Here is a 3,334-nt window from a genome sequence, read left to right as displayed (position 1 = left end):
CCAAATCGTACAATGCCCTCATTGTACTCAAAAATAGGGAAAGAAAATGCAAACTAGAAAGAAGAATGAAGCTCGGAAAACTTACAAGATAACACGAAGTAGGGACCTCCCCAAAGCAGCCAGCAACAAGGGAGGTCGCTAACAGCTCCATAATAGCGTCACAGGAAGCGAATCAAAATAAGCCTACTCGATCGAGAGGGCATGGTACTCGATCGAGTAAAATGGGCTACGAAACTGTTCGATCGAGAAGGCCAGGCACTCGATCGAGTGAAACGTGTACTCGATCGAGAGGTACCTGCAGACAACCCACAAAATTGACAAAACCAATCCAAACTTTCAAGTCTATCGTCTGAAAACCAATTATTACATGTCTAACAAAAACTTAAATGTTTGAAAATCAACTAAAAAGTTTTAAACTTCGGGTTGCCTCCCGGACAGCGCTAGTTTCAGATAGGTCCCAGCTCGACCTTCTTTTTGTCTTCACCTCAGTTGCTCCAGTTGGTCACAATCAAAGCAACTCAAAGCTCTTAGCAACCGATCATAAATCTGCGCATGTGCTACACAAAAGCATAAGTAGCACCAAAATAGAAAAGGATCATATAAAAGCAACCTGAAGTACCGTCTCAACTTAACAAATTTCCGATGACAAATATGGTGAAAAATTATTAAATTATTTGTCCAACCGGGAGAGGATAGAGCATCAAAACAGAGAGCAGAAGTCACATAAGATAGTTTACTATTAGTCATAACAATAATCAAGAAGCTAAGTTATCGTTAAATACCTCAGGTCGGTCGCTCCTAATGTCAGAATCAATGACAGAAGAGTACATTACCTCTACCGTGCTAGGAGCATTCACTGACTCAGCTACTTTCTCATTCCCCTCCTTTATGGGTTCTGTCCCATAAATTGCAGCCTCTAAAGCATCTAGCTCGGCTTTCCAAATGGGAAATTCACCATAACCATTGTCTTCTTCCAAATCGTCATCCGAAATGGACCTAGATGACATAGCATTGCTCTCCGTGGCCATTGTGTTCAATCGAGCAAAAATGGTATTCGATCGAGAGTTTTCCTTCTGAATATTACTCGATCGATCACATATAACTTCTCGATCGAGTGGTTCTTCGTGCAAAGTGTTCGATCAAAGGATGAATTCTGTTCGATTGAGCTCTTGTTGCTGTACAATGCAGAAGTCTTCGTATGATGCTATATTTTCAGATAAATCTTCAGATTCCGAGTCATACATATCATCATCATCAATAGGCAACTCACGTCTTTCATGGGAAAGACCGCTTTCGGTACAAGTAGCATATAGCGTTTCTGAGTGCCTAAAGTCTAACTCGACAGCCAATAAAGCCATTGTATATACCCAGTATCTGTTAAGTCTCCAACAAACACCCGATGATTATCGGACTACAACATGCTTAGGAATCACAACGTTTGATCGACAGTTTGTGTACAACTATACGTCGGAAAACATAAAACGATTTTCAAAAACAAAACATTTTAAAACTTTTCAAAAGTACCTGGAGTGTTTAATGCATGACGACGGGGTCGCAATGACACTAGTTAGAGTCAAAATCGACACCAGACCAAAAACCGACTCAAAATTCAAATCCCGATTCCAACAACGAGTCAAACCGAGTCAAACACAAAAAATAAACTTTTCAAATGCTTCCATGTTAAGGTTTCCCAGAATCTTAAATGGTCAAGTACAAATCAAGTTCTTCCAAATCTTAGGATAGAACAAATCATGATTACACTTGTGTGATAGTGACAAGACACCTCGAAGACGTGCGAGATGGCTCGGGCCTCTTTGAGCAGCCCATGCGGCCACGTCGCTCAAAACACACACAACCACTCATTTTCCTATAAATACCCCTAAAATGCCACCATTTTAGAGTTACGCGAGTGTCCGCCCCCTCATTTCTCCCTTAAAATTCTAGACTCGACTTCTTAAGTCACCAACTGACACGTGTTTACGACCTACCGATCGTAAACACAAGCCTTACACATTGTTTGGTACCGTCATCGTGCATTAAACCACTTGACCGACCATCTCGACCACTTCACCATCACTAAACTTAAAAGACACTCTTTTACTTACTAAAACGGTTTTCAAACCGAGTTTTCCGGCCAAAGAAGTTGATACACTTTCGTCGGTTTCTCGTCTCAAGCTTAGCATGTAAGTACGAGGGTGTAAAAATCTTCTTTTATCATGTTTTTCATTTGTTTCATGTCTATAACATGCTAAATCATGCATAACATGGTCAAAACATGGGTTGAATAAGCCAAAACCGGATTTTTGGTTGAGGCAGGGGTTGCTTGTATAGCAACCAGGCTCACGCCTAAAGCCCCCTGCTCGACCTAAATCCAACCGTGTTTGGTCTCTTCTTCTTTTTATTTTCATTTCATATTTGTAATCGGTTTTTACCATTTCAAGTATTTCAAATCATTTTTATGACAAGTTTTTTAACCATAAAATATTTTTCACCCTTGGTTCCTAATACCATGACGGTTTAATCTGTGTTTCGGTGATAATATTTGGTTAATTACATTTTAAAAGGCATTTTAAAGCCTTTTATTTCATTTTTTTACATTTGGAAGGGTTTTTTAAAGCCTTTCTCATTTCTTTATATTTTCAAAACAAATGTATTAGTCACCAACACAAAGTCATCCTTGGTTCTACATACCACGTCGGATTTCAACCCGAGTACGATGATGAATGTTGACTAATTATAAACAAATGAACTTAAAACAATTAGTTCATAATCATTTTCAAAACTATTCATGTGAAGCTTTCAAAACCGAACCCGACATCGAATATCATCAAAGCAATGACGATTATTCAAGTCTCGTTCTTCAAATTAACATAAAAGCGGCCTAATCGGCCTTTTCAAATCACGACGGGTCTAAATACCCATTTTTCAATACATTTTACGAACTTTTCCAATGGCCAGAAGGCGTCTTCTATCGTCTCTTGACCCGCGCCTAAACAGGCCACTTATTTTTCCATTTTCAAACCAGGTCAGACCCATTTGCATCGCCAACAGGCTCGCGCTTTTTATGGCTGCCTGATGCAGGATCTGTTTCCTTTCCAGCACTTGTCTAGGACGATCTCGACTTCGGTTAACCCGAATACAGGACGGATTAGATGACGAATCTGCTCATTTTATCTCACATTTGCAAAATGCCTTACTAAGACAAATGGATCACGTTATGCACCATAAACCTAATTTGGTAAATGGATGTTTAATTTCCGTCTTGCATGCAAATCAACATTAAATCCAACTCGACATCAAATATTTGATACTTGGATTAAACAAACCGACATAG

The sequence above is a fragment of the Silene latifolia genome, chromosome 3, assembly GCF_048544455.1.
Source record: "Silene latifolia isolate original U9 population chromosome 3, ASM4854445v1, whole genome shotgun sequence".
Lineage (NCBI taxonomy): Eukaryota > Viridiplantae > Streptophyta > Magnoliopsida > Caryophyllales > Caryophyllaceae > Silene > Silene latifolia.
Note: the sequence above shows the minus strand (reverse complement) of the source record.